The sequence below is a fragment of the Ruditapes philippinarum genome, unplaced genomic scaffold (genome assembly GCF_026571515.1).
Source record: "Ruditapes philippinarum isolate M1 unplaced genomic scaffold, ASM2657151v2 ctg1216_1_1_1_1, whole genome shotgun sequence".
Taxonomy (NCBI): Eukaryota; Metazoa; Mollusca; class Bivalvia; order Venerida; family Veneridae; genus Ruditapes; species Ruditapes philippinarum.
Window position 1 is genome coordinate 12129 of NW_026859352.1, and position 23471 is coordinate 35599.

General features: G+C 29.8%; 1 long non-coding RNA gene across 1 annotated transcript; it reads right to left on the reverse strand.

The window, feature by feature from the left end:
- Nucleotides 1–209: 209 nt before the first annotated feature.
- On the reverse strand, nucleotides 210–23471 carry LOC132756207 (uncharacterized). The gene is made up of 3 exons (XR_009629302.1): nucleotides 23246–23471; nucleotides 10857–11167; nucleotides 210–326 (listed from the first exon to the last, which is right to left on the reverse strand). It is a non-coding gene; the product is annotated as an uncharacterized LOC132756207 (long non-coding RNA).

A 23471-nucleotide genomic window follows, 5' to 3' on the forward strand; every position in this document is an offset into this window, starting at 1 on the left:
GCGCTCATGTTCTTAGACAATGTTACCATGTGACACTGTCCCCACTCAAACAAGCAATATTTGGCTGGAATACATTAAGCCATATTTTTCATCAGAGTACACCAAGTCCTTTTTACCAAAGAAAATATTGCCTTCAAAAACTTTACAAGCCTGCAATTCACATTCCATAGAAATGTTATGAATGAAAAGTCCCTGAAGTGTTTACTTACATGTATTTAGTTCTACAATCTTTGCTTGAAATCCAGGACCATGCCTCGTCCCACCCGGAGCATCGCGCTGGTATCCTTCGGATCATTTGGACTCTCTGTGTTGGTGCACCCTCTGAACTGAAATCGTAAAAAAGATCGACCTTTATACCACCTTGCTTCTGACATTTAGTTCAAAACCATTCCGAGCATAATTATCTGTAGTGGAACTGATTTCAGCATGTTGTAATTCATTATTACATAATTTGATAATTATCATATTTCTACTGACATAACTGTAACTGTACATAATATATTACTATTCTCTATGTGCTACTTATGCCATATATTACAATTTATTTTGGCATTAGATTTTTTGTTTACTCAAAATTCAATATATATGACTTGATATGTGCTTTTTTAGGGTGGATATCACAAGCAAAATATCAAACACCAATATAATATCTCATAAAGTAACTGCAAATTAATTTTAATTCAAAGTTCATAAAAAAAGAAATCTGTACTTTCAAAAAGATGAACAAACTCAAGGTGATTCAACCTTGGAACAACTTGTTAAACCTTGCTAACTTGCTGAGATTGAAACTCCTCCGATTTAAAATTATTCTTTTATTTCAAAATTAAGTATTGAAATTGACTAACCCAATAACATAAAATCTGATCAGGTGGCATTGGCTAAGTCATCCCTCATAAAGAGTTAAAATATTCAGTTACTTTTTTAACTGTCCTAAATTTCTAAAACTGTCCTGCTGAAAACGAAAGTAATAAGCCTTTGCCACCAGTTTAGAGCCTGAGACCAGCCTGCAAATTCCTGCAGTATGACAAAGCTTCTTCGTACTGTTGGCTGGCCTGCAGACTTTAACTTCAAAATTTCATCTTGATATCCACAAAATTTGATAATGAACTGTTCCATTAAAGTGGAAGCTGGACAAGTCCATTTTAGAAATTCAGCATATTATGGGTTAAATTTCTTAAAAGCCATTAATTTAATCATTTTTGACTCTTTGTTAACGCAATTCTAAATATACTGGTGAGACAGTTCACTTGGTATGACTGCAAAACCTGATAGAATTGATTATATTGTTAATGGCTATCAGATGGCTTTGATGATCTAAAATAATGATGATCAAAGATCGTTATAATTGTAGTGTATACAAAAATCCTTTTCAGATTGTTTCATATTCTAAGGATCTTCTTCACATCTGGAGCAGAACTTAATTCTTAAAATGTCCCATCGCCTTTATACACAAAATGTATTTACTGTAAAGAGACTGTTTATAGTTACATCATTCTAGTTCTTCATTCGTCATCGTTGAAAATAAACACCACTTTAAAAGTTTGTAAGTTTACAGTATATTATTACAGCATAAAGACCTGATCATTAACAGACAATTCCAGATATATATTTGACAGCAAATAGGTTATTTTCCTCCATACAACAGAACAATCATAACTCATAAATACCTCTGAGCACCATAATTGGGGGTCTTTTATATTTCCCAGCGTCCAAAACACTATATCATAAAATTTTATTATATTTTGTGATAAGATCAAAATGATTGAGTTTTTAGGGGGTCAAAAAACTTAAGCAAAACTAATTTTGTACATAATAATCCAATTCAGAGAGGAAATAAAATCGGGTACCAAATGGCATCCCTTTCTTACAAAGGCTGTAACGTTTAATAATTAGAACTTAGCATACATGGAGAAGCTACAATCAGAACTACAAGCAACAAGAAAGTTTCAAAACTCACATGAACATTAGATTAGTAAGAATCGAAAGTGTTCTCAATTTGGTGCAGGACAAGAAACCTTCAAGTTTTAAACAATCAGAATTACAACTTGCTATCACTTACAATCAAACTGAAGTGTTATCAATATGGTGCAGGAGATTTTTTGTTTTTTTGGCTGGGTTTTACGTCGCAATAACACAGTTAGGTCATATGGCAACTTTCCTGCTTTACTAGTGAAGGAAGACCTCAGGTGCTTTATTTCAGCCACAAACAGGCGCTTAAGTAGAACCACTGATGTTCCATAATCTAGCTGGATAGCTTCCACACATGAAAGAATTAAATGTCCCTGTGAGGATTTGAACCCACAGCAGTAGAGGACAAGTGGTTTGAAGTTATGTCATTAAACCATGTCTGCTTGTACTTGATACTAAGTGATCACTCCTGTCTTCAGAAAAAAACTCAAATACAAGCTGTTATAAAAGGTTGTTAAATACTAATTCAATGTAAATAATTTGTTTTAATGAATTCATGTTGAGTCTTAATAATTTATTATGATCTATAATAAAATCATATCATTAGACTTGCATCATCCCATTATTCTAATTATAAACCAAGGTTATGGAAATTAAATTAATTTCATCTGAGTATTGAAATTTTCATTTCTAAATTATTAGTAATTAGCAAATTGTGAGTTGACAGGATTCAATTCTATTGAATTTTCTCAACAGGTGAGAACATTAAAAGCCGGATATGTGAAAGTTCGAAAAAAAATAATTCTCTTCTATCACTACGACTTAAGATTTTGAAGTAGCATACAGATGTTACATCAGGAAGATTGAAATGCCTTTCAATTTCTTTGCACTTATAATTTCATTTATGAAGATGAAGAGGAGGAGAGGATGTATTGAACTCGGTCTTTATTAAAGGGGCTCCACTGAGGTCCAACAGCCTAAAAACACAAAAATTTGAAATATTACATAATATTATTAACTGAGGCGCATAAAACAGAAAGTATGAAATATATAATAAAGAAATAGTCTTAGACTTAGATTTAAAAATCAATATACATTGTGATTCTTGTAGCCTGAATTAATCTATTAAAAAGCATTTAACTTTTCATTTTTAGATTATTTTGTACATTAAGCACCATCATTCTGGAAGGAATAATCTGACATATTGCACAAAAGTATTGATATGGGCCTTACCAGTAACTTTTGATCATCATTTCAATGGTATAGAAATCTTGGAAAAAATATTTCCAGTCCGGTCATGCCAAAAATCCTCAGCTGAGCCCCTTTAATATATCATAGTGCTATCATATACTGCGAATTCACTTATATTCGTGGGCTTGAAATTTCGTGGTTTTATCAAAAAAGGCATTTTCGTGGGTTCTTAAATTCGTGGATTTTCGTTTTCTTGTTAAAAAAAATTCAGTAACCTAATGCAAAGTAATCTTAAACTTAATCGCCGAACATTTTTACTTACAACATGTACATATCTTTACTTGTCACACAGCGCTTGTCAATAAATTTAATCCTTGCCTCTGGGCATAACTCTAATATAGCACAGTTACTGCCGATAATTGACTGCAATTAACACATTTATGTGACATGATATGCACCTCCACTGCCCATGTTATTCGCCGATGTAAACATCGCATAATTTATACGACACCTGACAGGTTTTAACCAGCGAGTTTAAAAGTTTACACACTGAATTGGTCTTAACATATTTGACAGTAACTACACGCAACGTCACAGCGACTGTGTAAATTTACATACATTAATCTCGGTACAGTATGTGGATCTTGTAAAAAGCGGTGGCGTCTTTGATGTTTACGGAATAGCATTCGCACAAATACAGATTAAAATTCATATAAACTGGATCATTTAAAAACGACAAAAGATTTATGTACAATGAATCTGTTTTAGCGATCGTATTTTTTTTATAGTTTTGTGTACTTACGACATTAATGTCAAAGACTTTTTTTAAATAAATAAGAGCAAACGGACAATTTTGATTAGCGCTAATTATTGCACTGCCTGGGTACCATATTTACTCGATTATGTCAAATATTCTTGTTAACACAATCAAGTCCTAGTAAACTACAACGATCAAGTATGTATATGCGACATTTGTGACAGTAAATTGAGGACATATTTATAATCGATTTTTCTTTCAAGTTTCTTAAATATTGTAAACGGATTTAATATGTTACTAACCTGATTATCTGTCTATATTTACATCCATTTCATGAAATATCGGCCGGAAAAGAGCCGACGCATGTTTGTAATATATAGAACAGAGACTGGGCAAGAAGTATTTGTTGGGATAAAAGTTTGTCGGATCTTAAATTTGTGGATTGACCTACCCACGAAAACCACGAAAATTCGTGCCCCACTAATAATAATGATTTTACAGTACATGTGTATACACACTTTCCATCTTTACTGATACATTTAAAAGTTAACTCTTCCTACATTGAATACTTTTAAGACTGTATTTATAAGGCTTCTTCATCTAAACATACCAAATTTTCCCCCTAAAATATACACACAAATATGTAATATAATGGAAATCAAGCGAATAACGCTGCCACAAAATGATTGGATTGAATCAGACCAAATGCAAGAGAATCCAGTAAACTATATCCCAGCCCAGCAAGAAGCTATAAAAAAGTCAGACAATTTTAAATGAACAGTTTTCTCTGTCAGCCAAACTTGTCACAGAATTGCATGAAATATTACTTCTAAAACTTGTTTTCCATCGTTTCACGTGTTCTCTAGCAAATTTACAATTTTCCAAGAATAGTTTCCAGTAAAACCTGGAGAAAAAGATTGGTTTAGACAGTATTATGGTCATAAAATATATATGGTGAATTTTTATCTTCTTCAAAGGAAAGTTATATAAAATCTTAACACTTTGTGTAAACATAATTTCTGCTTTGTAAAATTTATGAGTTTAAGTAAAAAAAAATATAGAATAATTAGCATATACAAAATACTAAAAGAATCAATTAACTGTCTGTGAAATTAGCAGTGGTTTTGTTGCCAAGGGAATCTCTTCAAGTTAGACAATTTTAAATTTGAGTAAGAAATACCACCAATGACGTTTTAAAAATCTGACGATTGTGACATCATAACATATTTGGCATTAATTTTGTCAATTCTTGTGCAAAGAGATATTAAAGGTTGTCAAACTTAAAGAGATATTGAAGATGCTAGATTAACTTTATATATTGGATAGCCCTTTAAGGTTTTTTTATTCAAAGGTAGGGGTTTCGAGGCCCTGAGCCTTCTTAAATATGGAGAAAATAACCCATCATTTTTTGCAAAAGGGAAAGAAAAAAATCTGTGTAAATTGAATTTTATTGGAAAATTGCATAATGATAATTTCAAAGAATTCTCCCATGGGAGAAGCCACCCTTAAATGGCTCTTGCTATATAGAGCAGGAAAACAAAAAAGCCCTGCTTAAGTAACCTTTCTTACTAAAAAAAAATCCATTTACTAATCAATTCAATCAGTCTTAATTAGTTAACTGTTACTATGTAATATTTATTGTTTATTTGTTATTATTTTCTAATAAACATGAGATGACTATCAATATTTTATTATTAATTATTTTGCCAATAAACTTGATTTTGATTGAATTAAATTTATCTAATATAGCACTGGTAAATAAATAATGTCCTAATACTGATACTGAGAATGGTATGAAACTGACTTTTTTTCGTCTCATATATTTTCACACCCGTGCCTTTTGCGACTCCATAAAAATAGTATGCATGACCATGCATATATTTTGATGTAACATCATTTGTGTTATATTAACATAGCATTAAGACGTTGAATAAAGTTAGAGGCTCGATTCGTATAATATTATAATAATTTTATTCAACTTGTTCAATAAATTTAGTATTGAACTTACACTCATTCAATAACCTCTATTTATAGTCTTGCATAGGAAAAAGTTTATGATGAATAATGATACAAAAGTATGACAACAAAGTATTTATATATACTTCATATTTCAAATAAGAGTATATACTGGAAAACCTTATTCAATTCTTTCAGCAAAATGGGAAAAGAAGACTTTAAGTGCATAGATATCTTTCATAAATTATTTATAAGCTACATACGTACAGTAACCCCACAGAAATTTAATCATCCAAGACAAAATAAGTCTACAGGGCTGGAAATTGAAGTGCTCTTATAATAGATGGGAGTTGATTTTTTCCTAATCATCGAACTGGCCTGTCTCACATCAAATTGAAACTACTTCAATCTGGCCAATTTAACAGTGACATGTTAGTTAAGTGATGAAGGCAATCTCTTAAATAGACCACTCAACTCCATTGCATTGATTGGATGTATCCAAGCAATTTACAGAGAGCCAAAAAAAAAAGAAAGGAAAATGATTACCCGGAATTTTATGATCTGCGCAGAGAGCTGGTTATTGTCAATGATAAAATGCAGTTAAATTTTTTTTCCACCTTAATTAAAGTTACTGTACACAAGTTTTGAAATGACGGTAATTGTCTGTAATTAGATGTGTTATGTTAAACAAACTCTTCTCTCCTAACAAAAAAATGCGTTAAAATTTTGATTTCCATCATTTTACTACATTATTAAGTTGCATGCACCAACTCTGAGCTAATTATTATAATACCTTGATTGTTTTTTTTTGCACTTGATGGATAGAAGCTGTGTTATAATTTGAAATTTCCAAAAGTTGTGTATAATATAAAGAAACACAGTATGTAATGGTTATGTTATATTGAAAGCACTCAGCAACATCATAATGACATAATTACAAGCCTATTATGCTCAACGATCATCAAACGATTCGATGGTGACCTTGACCTTTAACCTTTTGCCTGTAAGGCCAGGGTCTGACAGGTACTGCTCGTTCAAATGAGAAATTTGGAGGCTTTGGATAGAAGGACTTGTATGATTTGGTCAAGGTTAGTTTTTTTACACAAAAACAGACAGACAGACAAACCAAAACAACATAATTATATATCTTCCGTATCTATTGATTTACAAACATACAAAGCACAAAGGTTACAGAACAGCACTACCATGACCCTTTATAATCTATAAGTTTAAAACAAAAGCTACATTATTATTACTAACTCACGGTTTAGATTAAATTTTTGAATTAGCATCATCACAAATTGTAATAATATATTCATATTCTGAAATATATTATACAAACTTTTCTCCCCATCACTCCTTTAAAGTATCTGACGAAGTGTAAGAAAGACTTAGGTCAGAAAAAAATTTGAAAATGAAATAGATTTTTCTTTAAACAGTGTACAGAAGTTATACAATATATTCAGAGATAAAAGAATATTTTAATATGATATTATCATATGATGTCAAAATGATGACAGGAAGTACAGTACTTGACAAAGTTCCGGTTCATGCAAAACCTTCAAAGACATTGAAAATATTATACACATATTACATAAAAGAAGAAAATCCATATGCTAGGAATTCCAAATATCAATCATCCAATAAAATTATTGCTACAGAAAACTTTTAACTCCTTCATCAAGAGAAGAGTCGAGGTTTCCTGTCAAAAATCAATGCAAAATAAATATAAATATTCAGAAAAACCATTGTTAACCATATCAATAATATGATATGTATTGCATTTCGAATGGTTTATTAGTGATGAGTTCGGACTTTTTAGCAGGAAATACAACGGAGACAAAGGTAATAGAATCTGTCAGAGCACAATTGTTTAACCAATATTGTGATCAATAGTGTAATAGGACAGAAATATTGATATATGAAATATAAATTTCTTGTCATGGGAGCATGTCTGGTCACTGGGAAGCCAATGTAATGGGGATTATTGTAATAATATAACAGAGAGAGATAGAGGGGAAAAAGATGTCTTGTTTTCCTTGAAAATGAGTATGCATGTAGCATGTAAATTGAGATAAATGGTCCTTTGACAGTGATTTTTCACCTTATATAACAGAGGCCTATAAAAGGTCTTTTCCCAATCAAAATTTTTGTTAAAATTATGCAGTTTTCCAAAAAATCTGAACTTACACTGGTCAGCTTTTTTACTTCCCATAGCGATAATTTTCCAAAACCAAGAGGCTAAGGTCACTGAGAAGTTTATGCAAGGTTAAGGTCCTTTAATATCCCATTGTTTTCTATAAAAGTGCAGATTGTAATTTGGTTCAACAGTTTTGTGGACTCTCTTTTAATAAAATCAAATTTATTTATAACAGTATGATTCCCCAAAATAGTAAATAAAAAGGTTTTTTTGCTATTCACAGATATTGCTAATTATTCTTTTCTCAAAAATGCTTTGAAAATAGATCCCTCCTGCAGTGAATACATTAAATAATGGGGTTTTTTTTCTGGCCCAGTTTACAATTTGTCTTAACAATACCTACAATAATAAAACAATTTTGTAAAAGATGAACTAATTTGTAAAATAAGTAAGATTTTTTCCCCTACAGACAAGAAAAATGTTTTCATATTTCTTAGTTTCTAGGAAATGTAAAACACCACCCACATGCAATTTTGAACAAAATACCATGAAAATTTCCATTTCCCAAGGGTATGGGTCATGATCCCTAAATACTGAAAAAATATCTAGATACAAAAAAATTATACTCTTGAAATGATCAAAAAATGAATAAATCAATGTTCTGTTGTAAGAATTTTTATCAAAAATGTGAATTTTATTAGAAATTATTTTGGGGGTGAAAAACGTGACATTCAAGAATTCTTTTATTGGAATAATTCTTCTAGTATTTCTAATCATTTTTTTTTTTCTTATCAATTTTGTATTCCTTGACTGTAATTACAACTCTGACTATAAAGAATGTACCCCTTTCACTGCAGGTAGAATAGCACACACACACAGAGGAAAATTTACTTACATTTTCTTCGATATAATGTTATGTTTATTAGATTTTCTTTCACTACAGGATCGGAGCCGAAGATAAAATTTTAAATAGAAAAGTCTGCCAATAAAAATGTTTATTTCCAACCATATCAGCATGGTGAAAAGAATACTCTTTTTTATTGAAAGTGAACAAAAGCAGAGGATGTATGATTTATTGAATTTCAGATGGAATTAGTTTCACAAACAAATTACTCTGTATTTTCAACTGATAAAAACCCTGCATGTCGGAATTTGAAACATTTGAATATCTTTTTTACTGGTTCTGTCTCCAGATTTTTTTTGTGTGCTGCTATGTTGAGTGAAATTCCATATTCTATTGAAAGAGACAGATTTTGGCAACAATATTTCAAATGATTTGCTTCTATTTCTTATCACTTTGAAATAATATAGAGAAGGTACAGTTTCTTATATGTTACTTAGTCAATGGGTAAAAAGTAAATGTCACTTATACATTTTCATTATCAGTGCTAAGCATTAAAGTTAAGTAAGAAGAATTTGACTATTGAGGATTTAACTCACTACAGTGTTGAAGCAATACCTCTAGACACTTGCACAAATCATGATCAAATATCTCTTCTTTCGTCTATTTTTACATTTTTCAAATATCCCTTTTTTTTGTTGATTTTTACCTTTTTCACTCATTAATGAATAAATTGTAAAAAGATGAATAAGACGTCTTTAAGCGCATTTTGGCGGGTGAACAGGGCAGATTTTGACCTCTTAAGCATGATTCTGACTTCCTTTACAATTCAAAATAACAAATTGTCTTTACTCAGATTAAAATAAGACAATCATCACAGAAATGTCATAGATATAACACTACCACTCACAAAACTTTTTTCAACTTGATACAGTAACAATGATTGACTACCACAAAAATACAACAAGATAAAAAGTAACAATCTGCTTGTAGCATGTAGCAATTTTTTCATTATTTTACACAATGATTTATCACACTGATGTAAATTCCTTTTTTTTATTGATTTCAGAAGCCACACACATCATTCTGTCAAGTCAATGTTTTTGTTATTCATTTAATTATCTCTCCCATTTCTGTGAAATGGTATTTTTTTGAGTAAGGATTGAATTATTTTTTGTTTAATTTGATACACAATAGCCATAGCATTTGTGACTGATTAAGTTTTAATTATTTATTAATTTTTGGTAACACTGATCTCTTAAGTGATACAGGGATGTCTAAATCTGATTTTGAATAAATTGTCCATTTTATCGAATTCATTTTTTTACTTGTTTGTATGATATAAATTATAAAGTAAATTCTGGAAAAAATCGTATTTGTCAGTGTTACAGGCTGTTGGACAACCTGGGCAATAAGGACAATTACATCCCTGGTGAAACTAAGCACACTGCTTTAAGAGTTCACTGAGCCATACATGCAATGTCCTTCACTGTAAATAATGCTCTTACTTTAAAATTTTCAGCTGTTTCTAAAATTTCATGTTTTAAAATTTTTATTCAGGATAAAAGTTTGTCAATTAATTATTTTGTCTAAATAAGACAAAGTTGTATTTTGAAATTTTAAATACAAAATATGTAAAATTCTTAAACTTAAATTTAACAACCTTTTTTATTATCTTTAGAACCTTGATTTATTTAAATCATAGTTTTTTGTTGTTTTTTTCATTTGAATGAAAACAAAACACCTGACATAACCTTTTAAGTACCATTTGATATGCTATAGTAGACAATTTAATTTCTTTGGTACAATTGAACTATTAACAGTAGAGTTATAGCCCTTGACTGTCTTGGATCATGTCACAATTTAAAATTAAAAACTGATACCGTACATCTTAATTTAAATTCGGATAATGAATGAAATTGAGTTAAATGAGTATTTTGAACAAAAATATAGTTTCTTTTAAATCTATAGTACTTTGAATGAATAATTACTACTACTTAGATGTGGGACTTTTTGATTAATATAACTTGAAAATCAAGCAAATTAAATAAGAATGAACCTACCTGATTTTATTTTTACATTTATTCGCAGTAGTTTGTGGTACTGACGCTAAAATTCCCCAGAGTGACTGCTGAAGACTACACGACAATAATAACATAACACTTCCTAGTTTTAACTCCATTGTTTTTTTCCTCGGTACTGTTCGAGCAATATGTCTCCCTGTCAAAGCGATTCGTCAAATTTACGTTTCCTATGTCAGCTACTGATTGAATTTCCTCTTGAAGTTCTAGTCAATAATGTCACATGTATGTGGAGTTAACATCCCGACAGTTGTATGTTTTCTCCGTTCCCTCTGCCTTCAGCTGTTGTCTGGCTGTAAGTAGAAAATGGAAAAGTTTTAAGAACTCCAGAAGATGTATTGAAGACATGGAAGACGAGCAGTTTGACTGATTATGCCTTCAAGTTATTCTCTGATGAATATATTTTTGTTGAAAATAACATTTCTAGGGCAACCAACTGTATACTGTGTCTATTAAGTATGATGAAAAACAGATAAATAACAAATAATTCATTTCGTATAGAAGCTACAATTGCAGAATTATAAATATTTCTTGGACAATAAACTATTAAAGTTTTATTCTTTAAAGTACATGCTTAAATGGACTTGTCCAGCTTCCATTTTTAGAATTGTCCATTATCATCAATTTTTTGGGATATAAAGACAAAAAACATTAAAAGTAAGCCGATCCAATTCTAATGATGAATACATTTTTGTGAGTCTATATAACCTGTATAGTGTATAATTATAAGAGGTAAAAAATATTTACATGAAATTAAAAGATTAAATTATTTATTTACAATATCATTCTTCTTCAAGAATCTTGTCTTCAATACAGAAAGTTATGAAATGTCAAGTCTATAACTAATGCACATTTTTTTTCTGGTTCCTAGAAAATCAATATTTATATGTTTTTTGTTTCTAAATGCCAAAACATTTAAAACTTCCACACATAAAACTGTGCAAATTGGAAACAGGCTTGGGAGGTTTATCTTAAGAAGCTTACGTTAAGTCTTCCTTAATTAAAAATATATCTGGAATCCATTTACTAGAACTAATAAACAAAAATTATGATTTACACCTGCTATAATAAGATTACTGACTGGGTTTAAGATGAAATATAGATAACAAAACAAATATTTCACATCTGAAATAAGTAAATACTATATAAATATTACTTTAAAAACTAATATTTACATTATTATCAGGAAATTAACAGCAAACCCAGCCTGGCAATTTACCTGAACCAGTTAAAAAGATTCATATAACTGGTTCAAAGGATTTATCTTATGTTACTATAGAATATCCCTTACTACTTTGCACCAATCTAGTTTAAGAAAGAATGAGTTTTAAATTTCTGTCCCCCGCAATGCCTGCTGCATTTGGTGGTTTTGTTTCGGCATGTAATGGGGGAGATATGTCTTAGATTTGAAGTGCAGGAGCTAAATTTTGCAGGGTAATACTTGTTGACATTGTAGGGGGCTGGCAATTTACCGTCATATCTTCTGATAATACAAAAGTCAAAGTGACTGTAAGTTCAGGGTGGGATGCCAAGGTGTCAATTAACTCAGGTGCATGAATAAAACAGACTTTTTTAAAACAGCTTATGGACTTATTGCAATACACATTTTTGTTACAAGTCATGCACACACACAAAAAGGAACAAAATGAATACATTTTTTACAATTTTTTTTTTCATTATTTTTTTTCTCTCTGAACATTATAATTTCTGTCATTTTTATAGCAATGCAACATCACCATCAAGTTTTTATTACCTTTAATTAAAAACTTGTTATTGATCATGATATTGCTAATTTTCATGTTCTAAATTGTACAAAAAATTTCTTTCCTCTTTTTTTTTTTAACTGATGAGACAGAATTTATGTGATAAAGGAAGTGCCAAGAATACCGTGGCACATCATTGTCCCACTTTAATGCCCACATTTTTTTTTTCTCAGTGAGTAAAATTTTCCCTTACTTGCATATCATTTTGCCCTTAATATCATTAAAAACGATTTTCTTGCAATCTCTTAAGTAAAGTATTAGTATGACCCTAATATGCCTAATGTGATACCAGTATCTTATAACTAGATAACAATGGCGGCATGGCTGAGAGGTTGACGCTTCAAACTTAAGCAATCTAAGGATTGCTATCAGCGTTGGTTCAAACCCTGTCAGGGGCAAGCCTTTGTTTCCTTGAGCAAGAAACTTTGCATTCCTTGCTTGAGTACTGGTTGGTTCCAGGAACGAATTTGAGTGTGTTTCAATAAGCTTTAATACTTCCAACACAATCAAACTAATATAAATTTGTATAAACTAAACTAACTTAAAATTGGCATCATTACTATGACAGTAAGTTTAGTAAATTAAGTTACTTCATTGTTTAATAGATGTTATCCGGAACTAGGCAAATGTGGGTTTTCCCATCTAATCCTGGATACAAATAAACTTTTACTGTTTTAACTTCATGGTATATAACTGTGCTAAATCAAGTGGTCAAAATGTTTTATTTATTATCAATATTTTTACTAAATTGTAACAGTAAATGTTTGTTTGGACTTGGGAGAAACAGGTCACAACTGTCAAGTTCCAAGTTCTGGAGCATGTCACTGAGTAATTAATGTCAGACTCTGTATTATGGAGGATTTGCACTTTTCATAAGTTCAAAAGTTTTTTTTGTACATGTGTAATTTTATGTACTGTATATTACACAAAATCAATCCTGATTCAGCCGTTTGTCGTTTAACATTTATAATCTTAAACTGTGGAATTTATAAAATTTGTAAAATAATATCTTATCCTTGAAAAGGAGATAATTTAAATTCATGTTCAAAATCCTGTTATTTATCATCAACAAGATTAGAAGGCACCCTGAATTATTTGCATCCATAGATATACAATATCTAAAATGTGTTGTTTTATCAAACCTTGAGCATGCCATATCTACTGGTATTTCAAAGATGAAATACTTTTTGGAATACAGAGCACTTCTATGCAAACTTTATCAATTTAAAAACAATCTTTGCATAAAAAAATTGCTCATCTTACAAAAACAAAATGTGCATGCCAGTTGGGACCAGGTGCTCTCTATAAATTTTAACCCTTACCCTTGTATCCATCTTTCAAACAAATAAAAAAAATTATTTTTAAGGAAAATTTTTTAAAAAATGCAGACTTTAAGTTGCCTTAAGTTAAAGTAGCCAGTTAACATTTTAGATGAGCCACTGGCTAGTGATAATTTTTTAAAAGAATTTTCTATTTAACATGGTCAATAGCTGCTGACCATTTTATCAGTAACTACTTCTTAGGAGAGCATTGCAACACCAAGGATAGCACTGTAACACTAAACAACACCCCCCAAAGTTAAACTTAAGATTTCACACACTTTAACCTCATAGTAGCTTAAGGTCTTCAGCGTACCCGTTTATATACTATGACATGACATGCCGCAACAGATGAAAAACAAAAATGTTAAATAGCTGCTTATAAAGTTTTGGAAGCCAGAACTAACCTCATAGTTGAAGTTACAAACAACTCAAAATCTTAATGTTTATGGTATGACATAAATGCCTGGTACTTAAAGATCACTTAAATTTATGAAAATCATAAAATGTCAGTGTTTTGTTCTTAGAATAAGGTGATATGTTCTTTTGAATATAAGATTTTCGTATGTGTTCAAAACTGTATTGTCTCAATAAATTGTCCTAACGAGCACTGTATATAAACAACACCTGTGCTTACTAATTTAAGAGTAAAACATAAAGTGATCCACGATCAATAAAGCCTGTCTCTTCCTCAATAAAATAACAAACTTTTCTAAGAAACGCACACAAATAAGAAGTAATTAAACTTCACTTTCATTTATAGACTGAATTCCAGAATATAATTTTTGTGACGATTCATTCCAATTCCTTCTTTTTTCTTAAGTTTTCAACTGGATTCATTTGCATTATAACTATTCCTGGTGATAAGAAAAACATAATACAGGCAAATTTAAACATATTGAGTATGTTTACAAAAAAAAATAAAAATAATTAAAACAATATAAAGCAGATGTAGCCCTTTACCTTTAGCATGCCGTCACAAACAGATTATAGAGTCTTGGGGTGTCACATTTATCCATTTAAACAGGGACATTCGGTTTTTTGCCTAAAACCGGTTAGAACTTTCAGTAATGGGTAACCAAAGTCTAAGCTTTTACACTACATTTGTTTCTTTATGTCATTATTAGATATGACATTTTGTTTTTAAATTTAATTTTTCCTGATTGCAGGCTATTTTATCTTATACGGTACGGTTTGAATTGGACAATAGTTACTCCATAACAGAATATTTTTTGTAATGTTACTACAAAAAAATTTTTATATAAATTTAAAAAATATTTTAAATTTTTAAAAAAACCCAAAAGATTTTCTTTTAGAAAAGGGCCCAAATTAAAAATTTTCAAACAGGTTTTTAAAAAGGCACCATTTAAATGGTTAACATTTTTGCTAACCGTGACACCCTAATAGAATCCATGCCACCTAATTAAGGTCTGCACTGATAGGTATTCAGTCCGTACTTATATATTTTAATAATTTCCCTTTCATATATAGGGCAATCACAAAAGTTGTGCTGTTGTGGATGTGATGACAATCAATACATTAAGCTGGTATGACTTTTCAAAACACTAGTTATATATCCCATATTATTTTCTAGTAAACTATACGTACTGAACTGAAGCCGTATCAAATATTTAAATGATTGCTATAATGTATTCATAATTGACAGGTCAATAAAATCAAACTTTGTAACTGTCTAAGTGTTATTTTAAGACTAAGGATTAAAATAACATTATGTAAATTAGTAGGTTCATTATAATTTTGAACAACAAGGGAAGGACATTTACATGTATAAGGAATCAAACTGTATAAAATTATCAGATTTGACAATAAATAAAGTATTTTTCAAGCAGGTGTTTTTCCTCTCAATGGCCAATACTTTAGAAAATTATATGGTATAAAAGAAATCATGCAAATTATTAAGAATCTTGATGAATGGCTGAGACAAAATGGGGAAAAATCCTACAAAACTAAATGAAATACTGATGTTCAACTTTTATAGTACATTTAAGCAGGCTAGGTTATATACAAGTAAATTTTCATATGGTGTCCGCGCAGTCTGATCAGGATCCATGCTGTTCGCTATCAGTTTCCTCTACTTGTTTATAGGGTCTGTAAGTGAAACAGCATGGATCCTGATCAGACTGCGCGAATGCGCAGGCTGGTCTGGATCCATGCTGGTCGCAAACCCATTATGTTGGTTTTGTCGTGACGCGGCTCATTTTAATTTGAAAGTAACACATGTCACATAAATATTCATATGATAAAATCAAAAAAATTTCAACAGCTTGATATAAAATAATAAGACTTGCCAAGAATAAAATAAATTCACCAGTCTATACTATAATTACACAATTATAATCATTCAATAATTGACAAAAATGATTATGAACTATTTTGTTTCAAGTTTTGAATACCTGAGTATTTTTTGAATACCTGCATATCTATATTTTCTAAACTTTCCATAAATGACATTTATATAGAAAGATCGTTTCCTTCCAATGGAACAAAATCTTGAAATAAGATACAAATTTCCTGTAAACTGACATAACAAAAACAAATTAACTATAGTTTCATAATTTATGTATTATGTCTTAAAATCAATTAAATTCTTTGCACAGCCTTTAACTGAACATTTAAATAAAGTGCAATCTTTATTCCAACTGGAACAAAAAAAAAGTTAATTAATAATCCCTGTACACCTGCTTTATAATATACTGATGAAATATTTTCCAAAGTAGCCTCAATCCAGTTTTTCCCCCTTTTCAATTAATTTTCATTCAAACAACCATATGAGTATATAACCTGAACTTAGCATGAAACTTGCATAACTGCTAAGAAAATGAAAAAGCCAATACATTAACTTTGCAGCTATTTATTACAATAAGCTAGTAAATGAATTGTTTGAAACGGGAAAAAACCATTTTGGAAAAAAAAGTGTGGGAAAACAGTAAAAAAAATTTTCGAATTTTTTTTTTTTTCCTTTTTAATTTAAACCCCCCTTTCATAAAAAAGAAATCGGGGAAATTTTTAATAATTAGCACTTCAGAGAATATTTTGGTGTTATAAGTAGGAAATAATGGTTTAAAATTAATGCGTTTTAAATTTTTTTTTACAGTATTAAACTTGCATCAAAGGGGCAGAAATTTAATTTAAATTTTTTCATACCTGGCACTCTTTAATTTTCTTTTAATTTTAAAAAATTTGATGTTTACACGAAACAGTGAGGAATTTGGGGTGGGGTGTTTTAATTCAGTATATATCAAAGGGGGGAGCAATTTGTTACAGTTTCTTGATAGCAACATTTTGGGAGTTGTGACTTTTATGACATTTGGGGAACCATTTTACTGAAAATTTATTTCCCTTTTTCAAGAAAAATTTTATTTTTCTTTGAAAAGGAAGTTCCCAAAAAAAATTTTCAAACCCAAAAATCCAATTTCAAAATTTAAGAGCATTTTTAAATGTGTATTTTTTTCCGCAAAAATTTTTTTTCCGAAAAAACATACAAAAAAGGTCTTAATTTTAGTTAAAGAAATAGCTTATTTTTTTCATGTATAGCATTTCTACATGGCAGTCAACTAAGACATTTTGTTTTGAATTTATTACTGTTTAAAAAGCATTTTTTAACAAGAAAGTATGACAGCAAATATTTTGATTCAACGTAAACACTGCCATTCTTTTCATACTCTTTTTCATTTAAAGTCTCGAGAAAGCAGTAGTTATAAACGCAAAAACAAGATGTTACATTTTCAAGAAAGTTAAATGATTTCACACAACTTGATTTATTATTTATGGAACATACCTTCAGACTGCAAATATCATCGTATAGTGAAAGTTGAAAGCCTTCCAAAGCCGAATTCCAAGCAAATTTTAAAATGTTTTTGAACTAATTGGAAAGAAAAACTGCAAAGGAATTTCCAATCATTTTAGAAAGTAAAGTAAACAACTAGACTTATCGCATATTTGATCAAAACAATGTTTCAAATAAACATTTACAACAAGAGCCTACCGAGTGTCATTAAAGATAATGAACCAAACCATCGCACCTTTCTTTTTTTTCTGCAAAACTTCATGCCAAAATATTTAAAGAAAATTTCCTATCAAGTTGCTCCATGGAATCTATAAATAAACGTTATTACTTGAAGATGTTTCGAGGCATGATTATGTAAATCTGTAAACATTAAATGCTCATTTAGCATCACGGGCTTGGTGTGAAAATGTTTTAACTAAAATGTAAAAAAATTAACAAATATAACCACATTGCATCAAGCACTTCTTCATCATCTGTTTGAAATTGTTCGATACAGCTGTACCGCCTGTACGTGCTGAAAGGTAGAAAGATTTTTTTTATTCTTTGATATCAAGATTTCTGATTTCTTTTCCTGTATAAAAAACATGTTAAATATTATCGCAGACAATTTCTATTAACACTGAGCAAGATATTAAAGAGTTTCAAAGCATCTGATGATAAGAACAGCTTTCCTAAGAGAGAGAAAAAAATCTAAATATTTTAACAAGTTTAAGCACTTGTTTCTTGTACTTTTTATGTTTTCAGTGATTAAGAGATTTTCTTCTATCTACATCACTTTAGATTTGGCCAATTAGCTTAAAATAAATATTTTATTAATACTAGTATGAAAATTCTAGTATTAACAACAATACAATAAATACCACCCATTACAATTGAATGCATTTTTCTGTATAAAAAAAGATTTAACAGGAAAAACATAAATAAAGATTCAAATACATAATTAATTTTTGTGAGAATTTCTTTATGTATTCAATATCTATATAATTATACTATAAGCTACTAGTAGTACTAGTATAGTCAAGCAATCTATAGTCATATTAAGCCTTAAGTAATATAAATCTCTCTACCTTTTTTCATCATCTGAACCAACGGTATGTATTCCATATATTTATGATGATATACTGGTACTATATTTGACTTGTATATGGTAAACAGCCTGCAGACATTTTCACAAAAAATCTTACGACAATTTTTTATCGTAAGAGAAATCTTACAATAAATCTCCTTTTCACAAAAAATCTTAAGAAAATCTTAAGTGCAAAATCTGTCGTAACTTTACGATAGGTGTTCCCCGTTCGTAAGTGTAATTTTTTCTCTCTTTAGGGTAAAATATCATGTATCTTTTACCTACACTGAATAAAAACAAACAAAAAATTGGAGGACAAGTATATATTAAGCAAACAGTATGCTTTAAATAACACAAATTATGGTATAATTATTTTTCAACATAAACATTTGTGACGTCATGTCTTGATGACGTCACGATGGAGAGGGTTATGAATAGTTTAAATGTGAACTATGCTGTAGTATTATTGAAAACTTATAATTTGTACAATTGGTGAGTTCGATTTCATTGCCAGCATGTACTAATGGTACCTTTTTATTTATTAATAACATTGTAGACCTTCTTTCTGAATTTTTTAGATAAATATAATTATCTTCAATCAAGATATACATTACATCAGTTTGAATCATTTTTTTTTTGTTCAAGTATTGAATTTAATTGTGTACAATAGATATTTCAAGCTCTTGATTACTTGATTTTAAAACCGGAATCAAATATAGAGCATGCACATCACTATCAAATGAACGTTGCTAGGGATGTTTTTGTCGTAAGATTTATCGTAAGTGAATTTTTTATCTTAAGATAAAATTTTAACTTACGGGTGGCTTTGTGAAAATGACTTAAGATTTAACTTACGATTATCGTAAGTGAAAAACTTAAGATAAATCGTAAGATTTTTTGTGAAAATGTCTACTGGATTACAAAGGATGCCATTTTTATCTACTATAATTAAATATCAAAAATCAACTTCAATATATCTCAAGTCACCCACAAGTTTTAATGCAATTGATAACCAGTTGTATCTAAATAAGTCAATATTATATACATGCTACCATTATATGATTAATGAAAGGAACCTGTAAAGCCTGAAAGGGAAAAATTCTTTAAACAAAATTATTATTTTTGCAAAATTCCCCCCATCCCTGTATAAAATAAATGTCTGTTTAAATAAAAAAAGTAATAAAACCCCATGGGCAGCCAAAATCCTAAAAGGGCAAAATTTAATTTAAATTTTTCACAAAAAATCTCCCATAAATCTATAGCAAATTAAATCATGTGATGCATCCATGAATATTTAACGCCACCAAAGGCCATCTATGCTAGAAAATTTCTTTTAAAAAGTAGAACCCAAAGGGTTTAAAAATAAATTTTAATTTTACTAAAAAAATTTGATGTTTGAGAAAAAAAATTTCCCCAATAGTTTTGGTGATTAACCCAAAAGTCAGATGGAAGATCAGCATGCAACCGTTGCCGATTGTAACGAATGTAACGCCTATTGTAAACTTCTATATTAGGTGACTTTTCATGATAATTTTGAAGTTTATTCAAGTTGATGGTTATATTTTTTTAAATTTATTTGGCAATGGGCAAATTTAGTTAGAAAAGTCACTGGATGTAATCAATGTGTATATCATAATACTAAACTTGGTAGTTTTAAGTTAACAAAAACTTGCAAAATGTGTTCATAAAAGGTTAAGTTATTGTTTGTTTCCTTCAAGCAGAAAATAAATAACAAAATTTGGTTGTTTCTTTTTTGTTGTTGTATATTTTAAGGCCTCTTTAAAGCTTAAAATAATGAAACCTGCAAATTTTCATTTCAATTTTAAACAGATCTGACAGTACTGGCATAAAACCATATGTAATATGTTAATAAAAGATTCCAAATGCCAACAAATTTTAGCAAAAAATATAAAAATAACAGATTTTAACCACACAATTAGGTTTGATAAATATCACATTATAAATTTTGGTTGTGCTTTCACTATGTGACTTAAATTAGCCTAATGGTTGCTTTTTGTTGTTTTGTTTTTTTAATTATGAAAGACAAAGCAAATTGTGAAGAACTCATTTTCCTGACATTTTTGAAAGAAGAAATGCGCAATCAGCTCAATTGCGAATGTCAATTTACATGATACAACCCACATCTTTTAACTGATAGGGTCTTTTATAAGGCCCATGTTATACAGAAAACAAAAAGCTCTGGCCTTTTTTTATTCTTTGATTCTTACATTCAAGATACTACTCACTAGACATCTTGTCAAGCAACACAGAGAAAACATTCATTTAAGAATAAAACAAGTTTCCATTGTCTTCCACTCTTTTTGTCCCTGTTTTTGTTGTATCAGTAATTTATAATTCTAAATTACAGTTAAAATTCTCTATTGTCTTTTGTAACTGATTCTTCTTTTGTCACTTTAAACATTTGAGAGTAATTACTAATCATATTTGAGGAAACAGGAAATATTTGAAGATGGAAACAGTAAAATAAGCACCCTGATTCTTCATGAATATTTAATATTTTTTTATTTTTTTTTGTAAATTTCTTTGGCAGAAGAATTTCAAATGAAAATTTTCTATGATTTAAACTATTTAAACAAACTATTATGGATTACTTGCTTTATAATTTTATATCAATGTATGTAGGGTTGGACAAATAAATGATAAATTTCTATTCTTTTAATAATTAACATGTTATCCTACAATTTATTAATAAAGCATGATTATAATTTTGCTTAAAAATGAAATTATCATTGTTTTTACAACATAATATAATAGACTAAATCTTCGAGTCAGTGCCACTTGTTTTGCTTACTCCTTCTGCAGGGCTTTTTTCCTTATATAGGAAAAATAGACTGCTTTCTCTCAAGAATTTCTTTAAAATAATGATGTGTTACTGATATGCATAAAACAATAAATTTCTAAATGATCAAATGTTATGAACAATTGGCTATATCCTGGAATAGACCACAGCGTCTTATAACGTTCGTTCCATTTTGTTTTTTGTTTCTTATATACATGTATACAAGTTCCATCGACATCTTGAGAGGGGTCAAGGCATTGCCAGGCCAATGACCAGGTGATGCAATGTCATGCATGTTTTGCCATCCATTTACGAACGTTCAGAGAAAATGATAGTAGATCTTACTAGAACATTATAGATAAGTTTATTTCATTACCTACCAAGTTTCTTTTCAGAATGAATGTGTACACGACTTTTATTTAAAGAATTCATAAAATGCAGGCATACTGCAATCGTCTGCAAAGTCGAGTACTCAGGGGAGATAACATATTAAGGAATTGTTTAATTACCGTATCCGTCCTTAACTTTTCCGGAATTAATAAAACCGGTCACTGGATGTTTATTAAAATGACGTGTAAAGATGTCATTAAACTCACAAATGTTCTTGTTTATTTTCTAAGTAAATTAATTATACTTTATTTTCATTTACGAGCAACAAAAGAAATCTTTCACATTTACATTTCATATTCTATTAATGAAATACAAAATGTTTATTAGACAACGCAATGCACTAGCGCTCTATATGTTCACCTTAAGAAGTCTTTTGCTATATTTGTTTCACTTCACTTATAGTATCTTTTCCAGTGATAACGCAAGGTGACTATGTTTTCCGTTCTAATCCGTTTCTTTTACTATATTATTTTACTTGTATGTTATTAATAAATCGTATATTGTTAATGTATTGGTTGAGAACTAGTGTCAGGGCAATGGTATCTATATGTATATTCGGGAAATATATATGTTTAAATACATATGACTTCATAGCAGAGACAACATGTCTATCGGCATTCTCCTTTCCATTATTACAATACCATACAATCTAACATACGTATATGTGGTGTAAACATAATTAATTATATATTAGGAATATCTTCAGATATGTAGTTTTATCAAGTTCTTTTCTCAATCTTATTAAACCCTCTTCAAGAACGACGTATTCCTTATTTGGAAAGATACGTAACGTATGCTTCTTGTTCATTAAACAAACATTTACAACCCTTTTGCAATTGAAAGTAGTTGATTCAGTTAATATGTTTACTTTTTAGAATAAGAAGAACAGAAAAACACACACACACATTTCTATTTGAAAGACCCTGATTTGATATATTTAAGTTACTAATACATGTAGTTGAAAGTCATATACAAAAGTAATACAGAAACAACCAGTAACGATTTTAACATAAAAATATCGGCATTGAAAGCTCACGCAACCAGACAAATTTCTGTTTCACTAAAATAAATAGCTTATTGTTTATATGAGAATCAATATTTTATCTATTTTCCCTATCATTACAGAGAGCATCTGTCTCTTCTACGCTTGAACAATTTAATTTCTACGCTATAATTCACACGAGTTATTGTTTTGTTATACTCTAAATATACAAAAAATACATACCGACTTTTCAGATCAATCCCGTTATCAATTCCAGATAATTCATTTAATGTGTAATTTGTGAATACACAATTTAAGGCATGTACAAGCAGACGTAATTTAAACTGTAAATAGCCTGTAAATTGCAGCAAGTAGTTTCCTTTCGCTAGCAGCGCGAGCAACTTCAATGACTCGCCGCGCTGTAAAGCTATCTTTGCCTGCGCACACAGATACGCTGATGTCTAATATC